Source organism: Ischnura elegans, chromosome 8 (genome assembly GCF_921293095.1).
Source record: "Ischnura elegans chromosome 8, ioIscEleg1.1, whole genome shotgun sequence".
In the NCBI taxonomy this organism is placed as follows: domain Eukaryota; kingdom Metazoa; phylum Arthropoda; class Insecta; order Odonata; family Coenagrionidae; genus Ischnura; species Ischnura elegans.
Window position 1 is genome coordinate 64,333,214 of NC_060253.1, and position 23,971 is coordinate 64,357,184.

Consider the following 23,971-nt stretch of genomic DNA (forward strand, 5'->3'; position numbering starts at 1 on the left):
TGTTCCTCACTCTGCGTCTATTCAGTTGTGATTCTTGAAATATAAATGTGATTGTGGCTAAACAGGTTTCTTTGGAGGAATCAGTTGGAAGAATGCCTATGAAGAAGGAAGAATTTTTATCAGAAACCAGACAGATGCTCGGGCACCTTCTGTTGACCGTGGTTTTGTGGTAGTGTAATTAAATTGAAATAGGTTCAGAGATTTGCGGAAGTTGTATTCTTAAGAAGACAGAAAGATAATTTTTGATTGGAGGGGAAGTAAAATTAATGATACTAGTTCGTATGTAAAATGCACAGCGTTATTTGCCTGCTTATTAAAAATGGAGGGTACTGATTTCTTAGCGATTCGTCCGAAATTCCTCTTCATATTTAAACTCTTGAAAAAAAAACAGAGTCCCTCCCTTTACTGTGGAGTTTTTCTGTAGACTTCTTAGATGTGCGAACTGTTTGTATGACCTTTTTTGAGCACCGGAGAATTACTCTGTTAGAGTTTGCGGCCAGTTCTTTAGATATTTGAAATTGTCTACCTTATTTTGAAATGATGGTGTCGTTAATTTTTAGCTCAAATTTACTCCTTTAAATGTAATATACACGATATTTATTGTTAGTTCATATTTAATATGCTACATATAACTTCGTTAAATTTTCGAATATTATCAGTTTAAATTCAGGAAATTTGTTTTTATTTTAATTCTACTGTCCCTCAAATTCGTTTTCAATGCAGCATTTGTTTTCGCTTGGCTTTGGAAGGTGACCATTTTCATCTGGATGAAGAAGCTGCGTCTCTGCTTCTATAAACCTTCATATAGATCCCGAATTGATGGAATGAGGTGTGCAGTGAACTGCTCTTGCTCGAGTGTTTTCCTTCAAAAGTAGTCTAGCGATTAAAAGAATCCGTCGAATAAATCAGCGGGAGCTCCTATTTTTGACGAGGAGCTCTTATTTGTAATGAGACTAATTTTTAGGGTCGAGATCAGTAGTTACCAGCTTGCATGCTAGTCTTGCATGAGCGGCCGACTGGGTTATACACCTGGTGGGAGTGTAGTGAAATAATGTTTTTTTAGTAATTAAAAATTATTTAGGAATGGATTGTGGTGCCAGAACATTTTAAAATCACATCGGTCGTAGAAGCTATACTCCAGCCAATATAAAATCGATTTTTGACGAGTTCACTTCGAAATTCATCGATAGTAATAGTAGGTAGAATATTACTACAGCTGTTTGTATCATTTCTATCCAGCCATTTTGATGTTCTCAATCGAGTAATAAAGTTAACTCGAATAGGTTACCATTTCGAGTGATCTTGTTGAGCGTTTTCGTGAGCTCTACTACTGAACAGATCCCCGTAAGTTTAGTATCTGTTTAGCTAATTCCCCAGGAGTTTAATTTTGGATTAAATATCCTTTTTGTAATTGGGACCGAATCCTACACTATTTACTGACCTATGTACCTAATAGGGAAATAAATGGTAATATTTCTCCTAGTTACTTAATGGTTCGTTATTGGCTTTTAATTATGTTGTCTAAGGAAGATACTTTGTTGATAATACCCGCACAACTTTTCTTCGTGACGCAATTTTTTATCATGGTACAAACGACGCTGCTGGGTGCTGTCCCCGAGGAATGAATGCTCTTACCATGTGACAATTTTGTAATTGTGGTACTGTGAATGAAAGGATTGGCCACCGTTTCGTATTATTTTTGGTACATCTCTTTAGGATCTTATCTCGAGTCTACCGTGGAAGAAGTCTTTTTTACCCTTCCCGCTCCGTCTCCACTCCGCCATTCTTTCGAGCACGGCCATGGTGCTGCTACGGAGAAAGGGAGCGTGCACCGCAGTCGTATTTAATTACGCGTGTATGCGCCAGGGATGCTGGATGCTGAGGAGACGCGGTTACGCGATCCTCACGCACCTCTCACATGGGGTACGGAGGGAAGTCGGGGTTGTGAATGGGTTCATGGGGAGGGGGAAGGTTTGGTCTAGTGGAAAGGGTGGGAAGCTTCTCTCTCGGTGGTGCAGGTTATTTAGCGGTGTGGGAACTCGGAGAAAGAATTTGTTCCAGCTTATCCGAAGAAACGTGATCTTAATCGTTAGCTCAAGGGATTGTGTGTTATAAAATAAAAATTGTAACTCATCTGGATTGCTTTTTTCATGAGATAACGTATAGTTGCTGGTGAAATCTTCCAGGGTTTCCCACCGGGTGAGTTGCTTGTGGGCCGACGCTTCGATGACTACCTCTGCCATCATCCCCATTTCCTTAGGAATATTAAATCAGCTGGATTTCATTTATCATAAGATAACTTATCGTTGTTGGTGAAATCTTCTCGGGGTTTCAACCGAGTTAATGTAGGCCATCGAAACAACGGCCCACAAGGAACTCACCTGATAGAAACAGGAAGATTTCACCAGTATTATGCGTCGGGAAAGAATAAAATCATACGACATATCCTTGGTTTTGCATGGTTCGAAGATGGTTATTTATAATGGCCTGGTTATATATAGAAGCCTGATTTATCCTTATCTTTGGATATCCTATTAATTGTGTATGGTGGAAGCCTGATTTTATCATTTCATGGAATCGATGGTAACTGTTTGTTTCTCTGATCTAGCATGTAATCATTCATATTTATTAATTTAAAAGAGGCTAATATCCCTCTCTTATTTTTATAGGTATTCAGTGCCTGGTATTCGGACGCGACGAGATGATTTGAGATCCTTCGGTGAGTTAATTCTTTCCACGGTTTTCATCCTTTTTCATATTACTTCTTTTGTGTTTCACCTTCTTTAATTTTTTGTATGGTCTGAAGTAAGATTCGTTAAAAAAGGACCTGAGAGCTAATGCCGTGTGTTGGTACTTCAATAAGGAGACCCTTCTCAATACAGGATCAAGACTAGGCGCGGAGCTACCTGGCGTAGTCCCCAGCTTTTGGTCGAAATTTCATTTTAATTTTTTTTGTTCTAATCTTGACTTAATACGTTTCAGCAATCACGTAGTTGCAGGGTTTAATGATTTTAGCGGACCTCAATATCTTGAATCCTCAAAAGGTCTAGTTAGTATCCTGGCTATTTATTGTAGTATGAACTTTTGGCGGTCGAGTCGTCGTCAATTTTTTTCACTTCTCGATGTCTCGGGAACATTGGTGAAAGGCTCGTGGATATTTGTCGCATTGGGAGCACTTGCTGTCGTTGCTATGGAGAATGGGTTAATATTGGGAAGAGGGCATTCGAGTATCTCTTGCATGTTCGGCATCAGCGAAAAATCCGTCTCGTGCTCCTTCAACCTCTTGGTGTCCTGTTTTTTGTCGCTTTTATTCTGGCTCTCTGGCAATTTTTAGTCCTGATAGTTTGAGAAGTCCCCTTCAGCGCATCTTTCACTGTGTTATCGCCTAATATTACGATTCTGCGGGTAACCTCAGTGCCGTAAAAACCTCAAAGGTTTTTCTGTAGAACGTAGGGGATGCCTTAACGTGTTACGGCACCTTTAAGGACATATCGGTACATACCAGATGTCAATCCGACAGTAGTTTTGTTAGAAAGTAAAGTATTTTTTGGATAGGAATTGGTAAAAATGTTTTCTTTTCGGAAAAAATTAAATATAAATTTGACTAGTATATCAAACGTTATTAGTTAGCATTATTCATGACATATTTTTACTATTTTTAAGTAAAAATATTAAAATATCATTAGGTTTTTTTGGCATGAAATAAATATACGTGATTAATTGTGAAATCCTTCCCCAACACGATATTAGGTAGCGCCAAAAAGAATTAAGAGCTTTTTAATGTATCCCCAAAAATTTAGTTCCATTGTTCACTTGACTGTTACACTTTAGTGTTGAAGCAGAGCTGAAATTGTGAGCCTTTTAGTGTCACGATGAATATCCCAAAGTATGTGACAAGACTATGTTTATTGTTCCTTGTGACTTTTCTACATCGATTTATCACCGATATCACCTCACGTGATTTATGGACGCTACATTAATAATAATAGAATCATGCTCGGGTGTGTATAAATATTTTTTTTATTTTATAAACTCAGCCAACTGCAGTTTGCTAGTTCCTTCCTGCTGGCGTAAAAAATCACTGATGGAACAACTTCCCCTGCGGTAAAATTCTTCCTTATAATGCGAAAGAGGATGAGTCAGTGTGACACTCCCTTCCTGCATCTCTTCCTCAGTCCTTATTTATTTTATGTCATGAAGGGAGCTTCGGATCATGGAGTTTTCGCTAAAGGGAGGAAGGATGAGTAGACGCGTGAATGAGATTTTACCGATATCCCTTTTTTCCCTTCAAACGCCGGAAACAGTGTAAACATCGCGGTGGTTGATCGCGGAAGCGGGTTCCACACGCGCGACGATCGGTGTGTGTTCTGTCTGCGCTCGCAACCACTTCTTTTTTCGTCGCTATCGGCATGTGTTTGTGGAAAAAAAATGAAAGTACACGAGAGGCGTGGGGTTGTGGAAATATGGCGACGATACAATTTGGGTAGGGCGATACGTGAAGAGTGGGGGTGGCCCTGCGGTTTTTCGGGGTGGCGGAAAGCTTCATACACAAAAACTTAATTGACATGACTTTAAATTTAAGAGAACGAATCCTTCTCTCCATCGTTCGTGTTTTGTTTTTTCGTAAGTTATTACTTGATCAGAAATCACGCTGTCTTCTGGACGTTAACAGTTCATGTAGATTGGACCTTTGTGAACATTTGCCTGTGTTTTAAAGTTGGCAATTTTTAATACTGAGGCAAATATTCAAATTTTAAATACGGATATTTTAATTTTATGCCTTTAGTTATAAACAAATAATGGTCAACGATGAAGTACCAATTGGGCTGGAGTGAAGCCTCTTTTTTCGGGGAGTCTGAAGAGCATCTGCTTGGTCACAATTAGTCGAAGCAGCATTATTTAACTTGCCGTAGTCAGTAGGTGAAGAAAAATAAGCTCTCTTACACTGCCAGCCAGGAGTAGGAAAGATAGTATTTTTCCTCTTGAAATCATCACCATTTTGTTTTCAATTTTTCCTCTAAACGGTGGTTTTGATATGATATTTTATTTTACATTGATATCCCGTTTATTATTTGTTGGCCCATAATGCCTGTACATTGTGACTCCCATTTTTATACTGGTAGTTTCCTTAATTACAATCAAATATTGAAACCTATCGGGTTAAAGCAATACATTTTGGAATATTAATAATAATTGGTATTACATTTTTTTTGGCTATAAATAGTCCTTCAAATTCGATCTCGTGGTTGGTGTAATGTTTCTCTCATTGGTGTGGGTCACCAGAAGCCAGATTGGTGACTTCTGGACAACCAGGAAAGTCAAGTATTTTTCCCAGAGAAAGTCGTGGAAAGCCAGGGAAAGTGACGAAGTAAAGAAAAAAATGTTTTATTTAAAATTCAATTGAGGGTTTTCCTACTTACTCTTACACATGAGGCATATATGCGATATTTAACCATCGCATTCCCAGTGTGTCTTTCAAATCTTGGTCCTTAAATTTTACAATTTTAATTTCGCGATTTTGCGTAATTTTATTTAAGGGCAATATTTACCCACTCAAAATTATCCCCTTTAGAGATGAAAATTTGCTATAATACGTATTATTAAGTATTTGAAACTGACGACTTCAGGTATTACTTTGTGGAAATTTTGTACATTCATGGTGAGTGTACTAAATTTGTGTTTCCCGCTGAAGTTTTATTTTTAGCTGCCCAACTTTTTTCTGTACACTCTGGCATAAATAAGTACATTGCCCTTATCCATTGCTGGGAATTCATACAAGGTAAATAACGAGGATCGGTGTGAGTAGGGAATGTCTAAATTTTTTAGAATTTTATTATTTTTAATTCTAAATAGGATTTCCAATATTTAAATATATTCAAGTTTCATTGGAAAATTAAAGATTTTTAAAAATCATCACGAGTTAGGAAAATTGCGAAAATATAGTGTCAATAGTGTGGCATAGCCGTGGAATTCCTCGTTAGAAGTTGAATGGCCACCCTGAGCCGTGTTAAGCCAGTGTGCGAAATAAATGTCTTTGTCACGTTCCGCAAAAACTTTCATTGTTCCAACCCAGGGTTTCAACTAGTATACAGCCATCATCAAAATCTATACTATGCTAGTCGAAAACCTGGGCCGGAACATTAAAAGCTTTCGTGGAACGTTACTAAGTGATTTATTTAGCACATTAGATATGTTGTTCATCCAAGTGAAGCTTGAGCACGTGATATATATGTTAAGCTCAGTTGAATCGCTGTGAACGGGGCTGTTATGTATTCCTCGCTTTCTCGCGACAGCTCGCGGCTGTTGTAGGAAGGTGTGTGAGAGATACGAGGTCGGGGGTGGGGAGGGGGGTTTGGCGGCTCAGTCCAACCCAACTCTCCTGTGACGTCGATCCCTCTTGTACGCGCGCACCCCTGAATGGGGTTGTTTGTGTAGTCGCGCCAACACCCTCGAATAAAAACACTTTCATTAGGCGAGCATCCTCTCACGGGAAGGGGTCTTGCGTAATTGGACGTTATTCGCCCAGTGTGTGTTCTTTGGTGTGTGCTATGGGGGTCTTCTTTGTTTCCACGTTTTCGAATCGCGAAACGTTATTCTTGAAGCGATTGACGGTGCTGTCCGTGTTGTCTGGTACCTAAATCCGTTCGTCATGTCAATTAGGTTCCTTTTCGGTGTAAATACACCCATTTCTTGGTCCGTTACCACGAATATTACGAAAAAGGATCCTCAAGTCGGCCTCTAAATGTGTTTTCGCACACCGAGTATTTAAATGGGTTTACAAAAGTCGCCACTCGTGTCGCTGACGGGCAAATTGATCCGAATTTCACGGGAAAATAAGGTTTCATTGGGGGTGTCAACCGAAATATACATTTCTGATTATGTTATTTATCAAATTCATAACTCTTCAATGCTATTCCTCGAATTTGCTTACACCATACTGCAGATATTGGAAAAAAGTGGATCACATTGCAATCATCACCGCACTGGGTACATTTCTGAATGCCGATTAAAATGCGACCGAAGTGGCAACAGAAATCAACCTTCTAAGTATAGGATGGAATTGGGCCTCGTCTATGCAGTCCCCTTGGACGGAGCTGTCCGTGTTTTATGGTACCTTGATTCGTTGGTTTCATTCATGTGTCAATTACGTCCCTTTTCGATGTGAATAGACCTATTTCTTGGTCCGTTACTTCGAGTAAGTTTCGTCATGGGAAACTATAAAACTGTTTAACGTTCATCCTCTCTTTTCGTCGCTTACGAATTATATTTATTTGTATTTTATGCTGAATTTGTCTATGGTTAACTACTAGGTTAAGTAGTTATTTTTGTGCACTGGTGCTTTTAAGACTTGATCTTACTTATTCTTGACTTGATTCTATTTATTCTTGACTTGATTTCCTGGGTTCATTTGTTCAGTTTTGATCAGCGTTTGGTTTCCGCAGCGGGATTTATCTTTGTTGCAAGTATTTTTCCGTCGTACTGTGAATTACACTTTAATTGTGGCTGTTTCAAGCATCACCGATTAAAGTTAGGGATATTATCTATTTTCCTAATCATTTTGCTTGCTATGAATTGCTTGTATACATGATTATTAGTAAACGTTTATTCAGTATGCATGTGGAGCCTCATCTCCAAGAAATAAATACGAAACGAAGGTTTGAAGTAATCGTGTGGCATCAACTGATCTGCCGAAGTATTCATGGAATGGAAATGGTGCTGGGACCCTGGTTTTCCCTTGGCTGTGATTCTGTCGACTGCAGTGATGGAAGTAAAAGGAAACAAATCGTGCCCCATGGCGCGTTCCCTCCCTTAATGCTAAACTCATTTTCAGCTGGTTGTTACTTATCGATTGCCTGTATGGAGTGGGGACTTATGAGGGTGGAGGGACCGATCCCATTATGTTATAGGTCCTGGACTTGCGCCCTCTAAAGTCTAATCTCGCTTCCGTCCCTCCTACCTTCTAGGCACATAGCGGCATTTGGGAGGTATCACTATGACTTCCTAGTTCAAAGCAGATGCGTTTCGTTAATAGCGTTTTTAAGTTACGATTAAACTATTTGCTTTTACGATTATCAATCTTAGATACTTAAATGCTAAGTTAGGTTTCACAGTTTGCCGGTAACACACTTTTCTATAATGACCTCCATTCCATTTAATTCTCTTAAAATGGATTGTGTACGTGTATTAATTGAATAAATACCAGTCTCTCTTTTTGATGACCCAAAATACAGCAATAGGTCATACCCGATCCCTCCGCATTTGAGGGTCTTAATATAGTTATTCTTCACTTCTCTTTAATGTTGGTCAGCGGGGAAGGAGGAACAATAGAACAGTATTCTTGAATAGTATGGGAGAGAGTAATAAACCCATTTAAGAAGATCAATTTTGGAAGGAGTAGGCCTGGGTGATTTTGCAAACTGTTCCATGAAAATTTACTTTAACAAGCAGAATGTATCTTAATGACATTATAAATTCTTCTCGACTCAACTACTGGGGACGAATCTATTTTTTCGAGACTTACAGTGCTATTAGTAATCCGGTAAACCATGGCGTACTTGGGCTCAGGACCATGTCCGAGTCTGTCGACGAAACTTCGGCAGAGATGCAGTTTCTCTCTCCGCTAAAATCGTGAGAAGACTTTACTCTGTCGGCAAGTGTGTTAGAAAGTCGCTTAAAAGTAAGTCGGGAAAACGCGAGAATACCTTGCGAAGGCTTTCACGGCGTGACTCATATTCATCCGTGTGACTTAAAAATTGCCATGAATTTTATCACCGTTTTAGGAGGAGTCCCATTCTGTGATCTTAATACGTCTGCTGTAATTCTGGCATTACTCTATGGAAATTCCAAATTACTCTGTTGAAGCGTGAGAGTGTGGTTTTTCATTAATTTGGAAGTATAAATGACGAAGAAAATATATTATGCATTCAACCACTCTCGCGTAAGTTAAAACATGAAAACAGGAAAGTTACCTCCCACTTTTCTTGAGTTAGTGACGTCACTAGGGTTCGTGTTTGTTTACCTTTTCTTGGAGAACTTAACAACGAAAAAATAATGAACACAAAAATCAGCGAACCACGCGAGAATGAGGAGTAGCCGAGATGTTGTGACCCGATGGGGGTGAGTTCGTGACGTCATCAACATTTCTGCGAAAGGGTTGAGGTAAATTTTTCGTTGCGAATAGCTCGAAGAGTAGATGATGGGTTGAAATGCTAAAAAATATGGGTCTCTTCAGTTTTGAAACACTAAAGCAATGTGGGTATGGCGAAGATTGGAGAAGTGGACGGAGAGAACGGGGAACGACGAAATGCTGAACATGGTGGATGAGCAGAGACAGCTTTTAGATGAGAAATGGAGGAGACGGAAGGTATGGATGGAGGGCTACTTAGCGGGGAAGGGATGAAGGAAACAGTGTTTGAGGGTATAATGTTAGGTAAAATAGCCATAAGAAGGAAGAGAATAAGATTTTTAGATAAAAGAGTAGGCCTTGCTGTGAAGAATTGAAGAGGGAAGTACGTGAAGGAAGGGGAGGCTGCCAGAATGCTCCTCGAGTGCTCCATGGAAAGCTACCTTAATCAGTAGAATAATTTAATAATAATAGTATAAATATCAATCGTTTCATATTATGGGGTCGCATTACCTCCACTCAACCATCAGTGACGTGTGAAACGTTTAAAACTTACGATATCATCTTAAAAAGTTTTCGTTACGCACTATACTTCCTTGTCAAAACGTTCCCTTATCTGTCCCCGCGGTAGAAATTTTAATTTAATAAAAAATAATGATTACAATGGACAATTTAAATAGAAACGGCTTAGGAGCCCGTTCCAGCGAAACAATGAAAATCGACCAACTAGGTGGAAGCCACTCAGTTGACGGATGAGAATTTTCTTCCTTCCCTGTGCGAAAAATCCACAGAGAAAAAAATCATTCGCCTTGTCTGTATTTGTCCTTAAATTTCTACGTTGGAGATTGACGCCTCGGTAGCTTAACTGCCTAAAGCACTCGACCGTAAATCGGGAGATACGGGTTCGAATTCCATTCAAGGCGAAGGATATTTTCTCTCTGTTTTTTCCGCACAATTTGTGCATTGCGGGTGACTTCGTAAATTTATCACCCAGTACGTAGTAGAGTAGTTCCGGTATGAAAACCAGGTGAAAGCATTTCAGTTGATGGCTGGGGATTCCCATGAATTGAAGTACATGAATGAAGGGGAGGCTGCCGCAATGCTCCTAAAGTGCTCCATGGAAACCTACCTTAATCGGTGGAATAGTTAAATAAAATAATAATAGTAACAAGGGACAAATTAATTAAAAATGGTCCAGGATCCCATTCAAGCAAAACTATGAAAATCCACTATCTAGTTCAAAGCCACTCAGTTGACGGATGAAAATTTTCTTCCTTCCCTGCACTACGCTCCTCTGTGCTTCCTTAATCCCCCTGCTACCGGCATCTCCGTCACCTCCCTTTTTGGCACAGGACGGCATTAAAGCCCACACCGGGGTGTTTCCCTCGGATCCCCTTTCCCCTCTAACTCCCGCCCCCCCCCCCCCGATCCTTCAGGGCACCCCCTCCCCTTCCCGGTTTTGGCCGTAACCTTGTGTCTGCTCTCCTCGCTCCCCTCATCCGTAGACTCACAGTGGCGGGGAGGGGGGATAGCCAGAGTCTTCCTCCCCACTATCTCTCAGTCCAGTCGACGGCGGCTGCCGGATATTGATTCTGGTACTGAGGGGCCGGGGGCGGGTAGGGGAGGGGCAGGGAGAGAGGCATGCCGGGGGCGTGGGGGTGGAGTACGGTTGGGTTCATACGTACGCGGGAGGAGTTGAAGTGGGGATTTGTGCTCGCGGGAGGGTCGGGGCGTGGAAGGCGGTAAGACGCAATGGGGAAGGTTGGAAACTTAGGGTTTTCGACGGTATAGGGTAGCGTTCTGTCGAGTGGTGGGGAAGGTTTTTTATTATATTTTTTTGAAGTGTGTGAGCGCGTCTCCTCTCTCTCTCCGTTCGTTCTCTTCCTCGCGGTGGAGTTGTCGTTGTGTCGATGATGAATTCGCGGTTCGCGGAAGTTTTCCGCCCGCGCTCGTCAGTTTCAGGGTTTTTGTGTTCGTTACAGTTCAGGGAAAAGTCAGGGGATTTGAATTGGGTCAGGGGAATGAGGGAAATTAAAAAAAAAGTTAGTTCATGAAGGGACATCTGTCTTTATGTGACTAGACCTAATCCAGGGCCGGTTCTAGATTTATTTCTAGTGTAAGTAAACAACATTTTGGCCGCCCCCCTCAAAAGTAACATGGAAGGTATTAGGATTAGTACTGAACATTGGACTGAACCCTAAGGCGCCCCCTTTTATTTGTCGCCCTACGCTGCCGCGTACTTTTCTTACGAATTAATCCGACCCTGACCCTATCCTTTCTTTTGTTGATTTTCCGGCTGCCTATTTGTAAGAAGTCCATTTCTGTGCTCGATATTAGGTTTTCCTGATTTTTTCGTCGGTGATAATACTTAACTGCTGTAAGTTACTATGCGCCATAGTATTGTATACCTTTCTTTTGCTTTCATTGGATATTTTCTGGTCTCATAACAAGTTATTCAAAAGTGTAATCGTCTTTTTTCCTTTCCTTTTCATTTTGTCTGTGGACAGTACAATAGTTTTTCTGTATTTATGTTTCCCGTTCACAGTTTGTTCTGTATAAATATTATTGTTAATAATAATAGAATTGTGGGAACTCTTCCCACGATACACCGCTTACACCAACCAAAGACCTCTACGGAAAGAGTAATACTCCCCACATATGAAGGAGGACTTGACATTCTTGATTTTGTGCAGATTCCGAACGCTTCCATTGTGACTATAAACCCATCGCAGTATTTGAGACCAGCAGGTCGTGGTTAAAATATTAATTTGGATTGGCGCCAACTGCCCTTTTAATTTCGCAGGCTCGCGATCACATTGATCAGATTAGCCAAGTGGAAATAAGGGTTACCTTTTCCTTTTTTGTGATATCACAAAAGATTATGATCAGGTATCAAAAAAGTTTACGATCTAATGACAGCATGTACACTATGGCGATATTCATTTTGTCAAAGACATTACGTGAATATTGTTCTTTTCTGCATGAATCTTTTCATCGTATTGGATTTTTTTAATGGTCCATGGAAACCGGGGAATCAAAGGAAAAAATACAGTGGCTTTGAAACGTAACATCGCTGATGACCCCAGGCAAAATTTATGTCATGACGCGCGAATGGAAAGAACCGCCACACTTTCGGCTGGATAAGGGCTTGCATCTTCAGAGCGAAAACTGCATTTAAATCCTCTCGAAGTATAGACATTTAATTCTCAAGACTTACCTGGTTGTTATAGGAAAATCAAGGTTTTGATGACATCGCCAATGTTATGAAAGACATGTTATAGGATAATGTTTGTACTTAATTGACATTATGCATATTTTTGTACTTATAACGAACTCTATATGACCACAGATCACTTTGCATTTTTTAATGTAGTGTGCAAAATGTTATCTATATGTTTCTGAAACATGTGGTTCAAGTATCGCATGAAATAAATATACAAAGGACTTAGCATAGTATTTCGTTCGGAATTGAGTATTTTATGTATTTAGTTGAATGGGAACGGGAAGTTTCCGATAAAGGGTCTTTAGTGAGGAAGAGTCTTTGAGGGGAGGATTTTGGGGCGTGGGCCTTCCTTTTCTTTGGGACCTGACCGCGCGAGATCCTCCTTTTGTCAAGCTCGGAAGGGATGGTGCCGTAAGAGTAGCAAAGCCCTCTCCCACGTTCCTCTACCCACCAATAGCGAATCAGGCTTGCAAAATTTATTTTTCCTCCGCAAACAGTGATTCTAATAGCACATACGTTATGCAGAATATGTTAGTTTCTCTCTTCTCTTTCTTCTCCTATCATTCCCTTATTAAACAATGATGAAATATTAATGTATTGGCAGTGTATGACATCTAGTATCTTGAAATCCTCCGGAAATTGCCTTGAGAACTGAAGATTTTGACTAGCGTAATGTTTTCTGCTTTGACCCGCAAGAGGAAGGACCTTGGTTTCGATTCCCTGGCCCAATTGATGGGGTCTTGTGATTGTGGAATCGTCTGGTGGCAGCGTTGCGATATTTTAAGATGCTTGAAAACTAGAATTTGGTTAGGAAATTGATTGATTTGAAAGATTGGAATGGCGTAACAGTTGTTGCTTAGTTACCATTTGCAGACAAGTTGAGATATTTCCCGTTTTTTTTATCTTGCTAATATGCTTGAACACCAATTTCCAGGATAATGATAGTCATTATTTCAATTTCCCTTTACTGAAGCTACTCTTCTAGTGCTTTTCTGTGACTGGTATTTATATAATGTACAAACGTTATTTAATTTTTTTTTATTTCTTTACTTGTAATATTTATTCATCTCATCTTTTCTTAGCTCATTGAATTAATTTGTGAATATAGTGTGTGAAAATTGGTTGAACCGTGTTCACCATGAATATGAATCCTTTCTCCTCACACCTCATCAAATGAGGTTAAATGACTGCTCGCAAAAATATCGTGCAGCCTTTCCTCAATTGGCCAATTACATTCAATGACCGGTGAGTCCTTCACTCACCTTTTCCAGCCAGTTAATTGAATGTAAACATTTATATTGCGCATGTGTTTGCGTTATCGGTGTTAAAATGTTGTCTGTGTGAAGAGAATACTTAAAACTAAAAGTTTTACACAAAAAATAGACCATTGATTGAATATAAATAAAGTTAGCAGATTTATACAATGATTAAAAAAAATAAATTTCATTGGATTTTAAATGTTTTTGTGTCCCTAATGTCATTGTTATTTCTCAATTATATTCGATGAAGTGTCTTCGCGGAGAACTCCGAATACCCGTAATAGTTAACGTTACGCTGGTCGTTAAATTGGATTTTACAGTATTTTCTTGGAATCTCTGCTTGGTCCGGCGCTCCATATGCTTCGCTTCACGGACCAATTAATGTGTATCTCCCATCTTCGAAGGCGGCGATCTTTTTTTATGCCCAAGTGTGCTTCGTCACAGTTCCCGCGCTTGCTGCTGAGTATCGGGCAAATAGACCCCCTGAACGTTTTGAAATTACCTCGCGTGCCGCCACAATCGATATAGGTCACTCGGTGACCCAGCGGCTTGGGGATGCCCTTGGAGTTTACAAAATGCGGGTCTGCACTCTCATCCTCGGCCGAGTTCTCCTAGATCATAGGACTCGTTGAAAAATGTTCTGTCGGCTGTTCTGCAGTCTGTCAAATAAAATGGGATGTATTCTTTGAGGCCATTTTACACGGGGCAGGTCATTGCGCAGGTTAGCACTGAGAATATTTTTGAAATTGCGAGAATACGGGATCGGAATTAGAGTAGGGGCTGTTTAGCCATTTCGCATCCATGCATTCTAGCAATTCACCGCTTTACACGTCGCAATATTGACTTCACCTTCGTATACACGTCAGATTACGCAATGACGTGCCCCGTGTAAAACGGCCTTCATACTTGCCTCCCCTACGAATTGCCGTTTTATATGCAGAAATAGCGACGACTTATGAATGAAGACTGGAGGAATTGAAATATTTGTATTTCATTTTTGGAAAAGCCTACGGAGCCCTAAAAGTCTCATTGGTAAAGAATTATAGTCGTTGCACAATCTCTTTTCAATGTTGACTCTTAGTTTTCCTTGTTCAGATAACTTCATTTCTTATGGGTTTAACCGCGTCTGAATTGGCATTAGTCTATTTGGACGCGGTGTACAGGAGTTACCGTATCATGGTGTAACCTCTTTCAAGAGACGGTATATAAAGGAGTCTCCTCTTTTAATTCGCATATACTTAAGATTCAGTGTTAAAATTTTCAATGTTGTATGTATTGAACCAAGAATGTCGTGCTTTTTACGTACGAGTGTAGCTTACGAAATGTGTAATCATTTTTCCTGAGAAAATTAGCTATTCAGCCAATGCCTCACATATTACCCTAATAAAAGATTATTTCCCCAGGAAAGCCGTGGATTAATGGAGATTTATTCCATCGATAAAATATGTCAGATTAAATACGAATCTTATATTCATTCAAGTTGGATAAGCATATTATGATATGTTATTGACAACGATGAACAAATCATGAATCTTTTATCGAAGAGAAATATGCATTAGAATTTTAATACAGTATATCGCCGCCATGGACTCTATTTTGTGCAGGGAAAAGTATTGTATTTGTTCTTTGTCTTCTCTTACCTGTTTAAATGAAGTGATACTAGCCAATAAAAGATATTTTCTTCTCACAATTCAGAGCATTGTACCTTGTTAAATTTGACCCTCGTGATGTGAGATTGGATGCGGAACATTGCCTCCACTCATGATAGCTTCTCGGTAGAGCCGTGGTGTAGGCTTGCTCAATGTTTGTTCTCGATACTTTGGCGAGTAATTAAACGAAACATCCCCCTTATGGTCATGCTGCATTCTCATTATTGCTTGTCAGTTGTAGGAGAAATTAATTAAGAGCAGACATGCAGCGTATGCGAATTGCCGTTAGTTCATTTCCGTAAAAAGTCGTTAGAGTTGACTTATGTTTATTGTACAAGGAATAATCGAATAAAAAATAGAGACGGGTTGGATCTTATGTTCAACGGTTAACCGGTGTTTTGCTGAATCGAAGCATTATAATTTCGTCGCTTGAAAGAAGCAAAATTGATTTAGTGGATGGCCACCGCCTCCATATTTCTAGTGTTTTTATTCCGACTTCAAACACGCCGCATAGCATGGGGTCGTCCGCTCGTGGTGGTGCCCTTCCAATGCCGAAGTGTACCCATAGCTCGGGCTTACCAGTGTCAGATTAACGTAGTGGAAGCAAGACTTATCATCTCCGTTTTGTAATTTCCAAAAGCGATTTCCATCTTTTCGTAGATATATTACAGGATTGCAATTTACGCGATTTAAAAAAAACCTCTATAATCTTATTAGGAAAGTTTTTTTTTAACCGGACGACTTCCAGCAGGGTTAAATCGTAAATTAAGGGCGCAAATTATGTGAATAATTCCCTTTTTAAGTTAACTTTTATTGCAGCTATTAAAGCCGAAAGTAACTTAATTCTCATACAAATAAAGTGACTTTAATATCAGAATGTATTTGTTGATAACTTTAAAAGTAGTTCGATTATGAGCCTCAGTTTCATTTTTACCGCGATTAATAAGGTATAACGGCCTCTATATCATAAGTATATGTATATATTTTTTTCTAGCACCAGTAAATATAGTTCGTATGCTCGGAAAAATATCGTCATAAGAACCAGTATAAATATACGGATTTTAAAATTGCGATTCTCAGAAAATATATTACGGAAATAATTTTTTTTGTGATTGTCTGTCGAGGAATGTCAATTACGAAAGCAAAATTAGTAATATCCTTGAAAATATCATATGCTTCGTTTCTGTGACCAACGTTATTATCATGGAAACTAAAAGAATAAACTCTGTCAGGTTCACCTATATATTTGATGAAGCACGACCCGGATTAAATTACATATTTACATTGTCAGGTGATGGCATCGTCAGGACCTGACGATGTAACTATGTTATGAAACCTGGGTCGTGCTTTTTCAAATATATTGGCGAGCCTGACAAAGTTTATTATTTCATTTTCAATAATGGAGATGTTTCACACAATTAATCCTGAAGTCATTAGTTATATCGTTAGGATTTATTTGGTCTTTGTGTATGATTTTTTTTATCTTGAACCATATGGCTTCTGGGTAAGCTTGACGTACGTTTACAGCTTTCTGAGCTCTTGTTGTTTCCTTCATGCCTCAAGGCGCCTGACTCGTGGGTGGGTAATGGTTCCCTTCGACCCCAATAATAGGCGATTGAACCCTCTTGGGGTGTATCAACAGCCACCACGTTCATTTTTCCTTCCTTCCCCCTCAGTGTGAGGTTTCATTCTCACGTGAGACCTCTTCCGTCTTTACGGCTGGTAGGTGGGTAATAGTTCGTTTGCGAAACCTGATGGCAAGGGGGCTTGCTTCCCTAGGTCGTAAACTGGATCTCTCCCCCGCGAGGAAGCCACAAAACTTCCCCCTGCTTCAAAAGGGATTTCATTTTTATTGGTGTGGTGGCCTTGCCTCTCCCTTTCCGCGTTGAGACATTTCTTTCCTTGACAGTGTTACAGCTGCAGGGTGTCACGTTCCTTGCTGTTAATTTTTTCTCGAGTAGGCATGGGGTGATTGCAGAGGCGAATCGAGAGTTGGCGTACGTTGGGTAGGGAAATATTTGGAGGAGGCGATTGCCAGCTTGGGATATCTGCGCCGTGGAATATGGTAGTGCTGGAAAGGTGGAGAGAAACCCAGCGGGAGCACTAGCCTGTTCTTAACGAATGCCACTAAGGGAAGTATGACTTGACATGTTAACCGTTCGACAAAAGATGGATAGCCATCTGTAATTGAAGTGCATTCCACTAAGCACTCAAGCTGGAATCGGGCAGTCTCAGAAATATCCTTACCCCAAAAGGATGTGAACCGGCGCCCTCGAATTGTAAGTGGAAAGCCAGCCTATTAGCCACCTTATAGATCCTCTTAGTGTTCCTTTACAATGATATTAACGCGTTGACCGCAATGGCGTTTCAGTATATATTTCCTGTGTCGCCATTGGCATTGTTTTCAGTTCCGTATTTTTGGTTCATAACGCTAGGAATATCATTGCAAATGAATTGTAGATACTCTCTTTTGAAGTAATGATGTCATAAAGACCACTTCGGTGACGATCTATGCCATAATAATCGGTGCCGGTTACCCGTGTCGTCAGAATCTGACCAAAGTGTCACTGGGATTTAGTCGCTCCGTGGGCGGTCACCACGACCGGGATGGGGTGGCGGGAACTTTTATTGATGGCCACTATGACCGGCGTGGCGGTCAATGTGTTAAATTGAAACGAGAAATAAGCCGATTCTCGCCTTCGATTGAGTCCGGCTGTCCAGATCGGAATTCGTTTCCCGAGAGCACTTTCTTTGCTGGACTACCGTGAAGTTGTCCCAAGCCCGTCGTCGTTTCGTCAGAGTCGTTCTGGCTCGCCATGGCGCGGGCTGATTGAATTTGTGCGGAATACTTGCATCTCGCCGGCGAATTAAACCATCTATTTACTTTAATTTCCACTGTAAAGTGTTACCACATCTGAACCCAAAAGGTAAAAACCAATCGGTATATGATTGGAAAAAATGATGCGAGTAAATAAAAAAAGGTGATATCGCATGATGTGGATAAAATATTAAGTGCTCGATTTACAATTGTCATATGGCAGTTGAATGATTACCTACTTTAAAATCGTAATTAACGAGGTAGTGCGTTTTTTAATATTCCTTTTTTTCCTATTTACGTATTTTAATTAGCCTCCGAGGACTATGGACCTCAAATTGTACTTCACAAAAGTAGTGTGAGTGTGGATATAGTGGAGACGAGTGTACCAGTATATATTTATATTGCCTCCCCTCCTTTTCCTGCCCCTGAATTGATGCATCGTAGCCTCAAGCCGGATTAAACTTTTTGATTATTTGTGTTAAAAATTTTCACGCCTTATTGACCTTCGTAATTGGCTATTTGTTTAGGTACTTTTTCTGCACGAGAGTTAAGTTCGCGGTACTTACATGTGAATGTTTTAAATTTCCATAGAGGTGCGAAGGTAGATTCTGCGTGTATAAAACTGCGAGCCTCTTTTACGTGATACATCGCTAACTGGGAATGTATGTTGGGTGGAGTTTACCAGTCGTGGTTGATTCGTGGCGCTCCTTACTTTTCGATGGAGGCAGAGGAGGGGAAGTGCTTCGCTGGAAAAGGAAGGAATATGTTGGGTTGTCTATAATGGGAAGGAAGGACTCATGGGATTTTCCAGCCATTCAGCGGGGTCTTTCACGAAGAATGCCTCGTCAAAAATATTGCTGTTCCGCGTTAAAATATTGAATTCGTGAAATTAACTATATGAAATAAACAACGACTCGATTTTAGTAATGAAAACTAGCTAAACTAACTAAATTCTGTGTAAGCTAAAGTATTATTCTTTGTGGCAAAGAATGCCACATTAGCAGCTGAGGGGTATTATGTAATCTGCATGATTTATGTTTTTTTTTTAATGTGTGGAAATGTGCGACATTAGGGGTCCCATCATTCCTTAGAACGAGATCCTATATTCCTCAAGGACGGCACTGCTCCTTATGCCATGTTTCTGTTGCTATTTGTCGTATTTATTTCATTCATGAGTCATGAGGATCCATGGGGGGCTTCGAAAAAGCAGTCCCCATTCCAAAAATGAGGAAAATAAAGGAAAAGTTTAGTACCTTAGTCTGTTTTATACAATGAATCATGCATGAGGGCTTGAGATCGGTATTCAGTAATCATCCATCATTTATATTATTTTTAGTTTATATTAAAGTGAATACCATCATGGGGTGCCCTTATTTAAAATGCATTAATCTGACCTTACATTGATCTAGGCCTCGGCCTAAAATTCGCGATCCATTGTATTAAGGTATTGCGAAGCACTGAAACCCTAAGTATGCGCAAGATATAGGGAGAGGCAAAATAACGGGCCAAAATCACGTAACTGAATTTGACGTATATTCATGGAGTGTCTCGACAGACGCGATCGCCTCTCACCGCTGAGATTACGGTCTACATTTGGGCAAAACGAGTGGTTAGAGTAGCTAATTGCCAGGGGCGTGGTCTTGAAATTTAATTAATATTAAATAAGAATCCTTTTTGCGCCAGAATTCATTTAATTTTGTGTAATCGTATGCTATCATAAGAAGTGGTTTACAATGTGCAGTCATAATTTCATAATAGATATTGATCAAATAGTTACTAAAGTACTAAAGTAATTTCTATTGATCAAATAGTTACTAAAGTACTTGGTCTTGAAATTAGGTATCTTGAGATCCTTTCTATCCACGCTCTCATGTTCTCTTTTTATGGTTTCTCAGCATTGGTGCATTTGTCTGCAAATGCTTCACTGCCCATTTGAAATCTGTTTTTCTCCTTTTCTGTATTTCACCTTCGTGATGGATTCAGTTCTGACAATTAATAACTCTAAACACTCGAATCTTAGGGTTAGCTCCCCAGAATAATGATCGATATAAGTCACCGATAATTACTGTTATTTCAGTGGCATAAGTTCACTGGCCGTCTATCGCATCTCGCGCGGCTCTCAGTATTTCGTGTCCAAGCTTTTTATATCAGCCGGCTCCCCTCATCTTGCCGAGCGGTGAAAGGGAGAGGAAGGGTCGTTAACTTCGTATGGAGAGGAGTCGAGAAAATAAGGAGAGTAAAAGGAGGTAAAGATCTCCGCGATATTCTGTAATGGTGGTGAGAGGTGAGCCTTAGGTCGTAACGTCAAGAGTGCTTGTGTCGCCTCTCAAACTAGGTTAAAATAAAACGGAGCCTTGGGTTGATGGCTTTTATATTTTTAGGAGACGTCGCTTCAAGTTTCATTAAAGGGTAGTTTTCGGAGATGGTCCCGTGAAATTTTGCGTCGCTGCTTGGTAACCTTGTAATAGTCTTCTTTAGGAATCAGCAATTTAACGAGAACGTCACTCCCTTTCTGCTGGCCGTATTCTGTATTTTTTGGTCGGGTATTACTCATTTAAAACTTGATTTATCAATAAAATTTCAGAATATGTCTAGTTGACCTTTTTCTACATTTTCCTGTTGATGAATCGTAAAAAAAACTTTATATGTTGCAATATTATCGAAAAATTTCAAAATTGATGTACAACAAATGCCGACCAGGAGTTAATTTATATACCTTGAACATTTCAAGACCCTTACTTATAGAAGATAGGCCGAGCGGGATGAATTCTTCCATTCTTTCACATTCAATGTATTGTCGATGAAGTGTGGTACACGTCCGTTTTATGGTTTCAAACGGTATCGATGTCATTGCTTTTTAGCTCCCACACCCTCTGCCTATTACTTGCAAATATGTTGACGAGTGTTGTGATATTACAATCTTGAATCATGTGTAGCATTTATCTTATATTTTGTGTCATATTTACCTTATCTACGTAGGGTACATGCGTGAATTATAAGTGATAATAATGTACGAATTAAAGCACATTTAAGTATCGGGATCACCGGCTGGAACCATTCGGCTTTACCAAATTTTTTCGGAAAGATCGGCTGATTGCGATTTTTTTCTTGATGATGGACGGGGTGCTTTCCAATTTTCTCGGCCTTAGAGGAAAGTCTTTCGCATGGGTAGAGACGCTGCTGAGATCACACTAAATGTGTAGGATCGGAGTTCGAAAACGGAGTTTGGATCGAAACTCGAAGGTCAAGGCTCGGCCTCGATTTCCAGGATTTGTTGTATTTAAAACTCTATTTTCGATTTTAATCGAAATTGATTTTTTCATCACTACGTGGGTATTAATCGCCCTGGACCCGGGGATTTATCATTCTTAATCCACCGTAAGTATGGTCGCGAACACCGCGGACTGTGGGGATGCGTCCGCGGTGCATGATTCAGATCTTGCGGACCGCTCAGCTGCAAGCCGGAAGGAAGCTGACCCAGAATGCGGGTGCGCCAACTCCCATGTAGTGGTGCCCTGTTAATCACACCTGGGTCTCGATCTTTCATGCTTTCTCTCTCTTTCACTCTGTGCATTTTTTGATGGGGATGGATCGTCAAAGGTTGTTGCGTTTGCGAGGTTTGTATTTGATCTCGTTCGTCTCTCAGCAATATAGTACCTTAGAGTAAGTAAATAACAAACTTAATCTATGATAGTACTCGTATAAATTCCTAGGTTAACTCCTGATTAGCAACCTTGTGTTGAAGGGAGTAGTTTTCGGCTTGATGTGGCGTATTTAAAGATGAGGCTGGCAATTTTTCATTTAAGAAAATTACCTCTGACGGTTTCTATGTATTTCCGAAAACCGTGGATTAAATGGAGAGATTTTTATTGCCATCGGGACGTTATAGCTTGGATAAAAGGCAGAAGACTGTGATGGGCTGAGCATATATGGAGAAGAGAGAACACACATGTGGTGAATTAAATTTAAAACTCTTATTTTAATTTATCCAACTGTTATTTTATTAAAATCCGTCGGGTGACAGATGGTATACATTTAACGGGGGGTGATATAAAATACTTAGAAGCTGATCGGAATTAAAACTCTTGCTGTGGAATGTATCATCTCTTTTCTTCAAATACTGCCTAAAGGTGAGTGGGAACAGCTGGGTATCATGGGAAGTCAAGAATTAGGGTATTAGGATTCGGTTCTCAATTTTTTACGCGAAACTACCTCACAAGGGTGAACATTTCACTGGTAACCTCTTTTGTGTTCAAAATTTGAAACTAAACAGCTGACGAGGACGATTGAGTGCAATACCAAAATGGCTTGTTCCTTCCTGCCCAAATAATTTCTGCTTATTGGGAGTCTGAATCATAATGGCCTGAAATAAATAATTATTAATTTCACTGCTTATCTATGAATAAGCGTAGGCGTAGTGGTCCATAATACCATGGGATGTTTACAGAGAATATGGGTATTATTTCCTTTTTCCTTTTCCTGCGCTTTATGTATGTAATTTTAAAGTTAATTTGGACTATTTAGAAGCTCTTCGTTGTAGATACTATCAAAGAGTTAGTATATATATGGCGAGTGTGCCCTTCAAGCGTATTTTCTGTGCTAAATAAATATTTTCCCCCTCTATGATCCGATGAAATCGTTGCATTTTCAGCTTTATAATTGATTTTTATTGCTGTGAGTAATTTCGTCACTATCCCGCGAGAAAGCGCATTTGAATTGAATTTAATTTGTGCTGTACTCTGACTAAGAGTAGCGACTACACGAAAACTTCCACTTTGGCTTCGTTCTAAAAATTGCAGTGACTGCGGAAATTTTCAGAGCACATCGTAGAATGCATTTTGATGCGTTATTTCGCGAGTGAGCGAGAAATGTTTTCTGAATTGAGAACGATTAAAGATGAGCAAAACCGTATTCCGTAACTTTTCCGATAACACCAGGATTTTATCAGCGATTCTTCGTGATAATGACGCTCCGTTTTTAAAAATAGCGACATCCTTTGTTTTATCTGAACCTCGAGAAATGAAAAGGCTTCATCTTTCGAGCAGTTCACCATAATAGATGGATGGCTGAGGCCTTATACAATAGTGGTTTCCTATTATTTTTTTAAATTGCCAAAATCGAAAGATTATTATTCCTGGAGTAGGTATTTCACGCTTTTAGATTTTTAAATGACGATATCTATTTTTCGCGATTAAAGGAAAAGTGAGCATTTTCAAGCGCGCGGAAATGCGACGGCTAAATAATTTGTATATTATGGATACACTAATGGTGGGTAACGAATCGCAATCAATGCCTTTCGTTTTCTTTGATGAAGGAAATTACCCTATTACGTTGTAGTGCGACGTATTTTTGTGGTGAAGTTGTATGGTGACGAATTTTTTTCTTATTCATTGGCTTAAATTTTCTATTCCAAGTGGATGAAGGTTTTATTCGAAGTGGTTGACATTGTTTAACTTAATGTTTTCTATCGTACCTTTAGAAGAAATTTTCAGATATATTTTTCTATTTCCCGCTTTAAGATTTTAACTGAGTTAAAAAATAAGGAAATAATAATTATAATCGCGCAGTTCGTCCTAATAATGAATTCGTCGGGCACTTTCTGTGACTTAAATGATATGAATATTCAACTTTTAGCTGTAGGGGAAGGAAATGAACAATGGAGTACTTTGTGTGTCAGAGTCTCATCGTGGTGCATTCTTCCATCGTGGGAAATACCTGCCATTTGGAGATCTCTTGGGACTTATTTGTATGCTGATCACACTCGCAATGAAATACGTAAGCGTTCGTGAAATGAGAACTTTTTCTGGCTTCGGAGACTTGTTTTCAACGTAGGACGTCAGGAAACCCACCCGTTGCCTCCCCCCATCCTTTCCGTTCTAGAATAGTACCTACTTGCTC

The 23,971-nt window shown here is 39.8% G+C and overlaps 1 protein-coding gene across 7 annotated transcripts in view; it reads left to right on the top strand.

Moving 5' to 3' along the window:
- LOC124164308 (neurabin-1) overlaps positions 1 to 23,971 on the top strand; it is a 253,486-nt gene that overhangs the window by 35,957 nt on the left and 193,558 nt on the right. For all 7 annotated transcript variants that reach the window (XM_046541564.1, XM_046541566.1, XM_046541568.1 and 4 more), the window contains exon 2: positions 2,670 to 2,719. The gene's annotated coding sequence lies outside the window, so the exon portion shown is untranslated. The remainder of the gene's footprint in view (positions 1 to 2,669; positions 2,720 to 23,971) is intronic.